General features: G+C 71.8%; 1 protein-coding gene across 1 annotated transcript in view; it reads left to right on the forward strand.

The window, feature by feature from the left end:
- POLD1 (polymerase (DNA directed), delta 1, catalytic subunit) overlaps positions 1-348 on the forward strand; it is a 24,008-nt gene that overhangs the window by 10,878 nt on the left and 12,782 nt on the right. The window lies entirely within an intron of this gene.

The following is a 348-nucleotide window of genomic DNA, read 5'->3' on the forward strand; positions in this document are numbered from 1 at the left end:
GGCATGGGGGTGGGGAGGGCAGCCAGTGCAGAGGCCCTGGGGCAGGACCCGCCCAGTCTGTGAGGGCTGGGAGAAGCAGGCAGTGTGGGAGCCAGGGTGGATCCTGCAGGGTCTGGGGGCGGTGGGGACCGCATGGGTCAGGCCTGGTGGGATGCAGAGGTGCGCCCACCCGGTGAGTCACGAGGGAGCGTCAGGAGTTGGTGCCCTGCCTCCCTCCTCTCCCCCGTGCAGGCATCTTCCCTGAGCCCGAGCGGGACCCCGTGATCCAGATCTGCTCACTGGGCCTGCGCTGGGGCGAGCCGGAGCCCTTCCTGCGCCTGGCGCTCACCCTGCGGCCCTGCGCCCCCA

Source organism: Bison bison, unplaced genomic scaffold, assembly GCF_000754665.1.
Source record: "Bison bison bison isolate TAMUID 2011002044 unplaced genomic scaffold, Bison_UMD1.0 scf7180017864285, whole genome shotgun sequence".
NCBI lineage: Eukaryota > Metazoa > Chordata > Mammalia > Artiodactyla > Bovidae > Bison > Bison bison.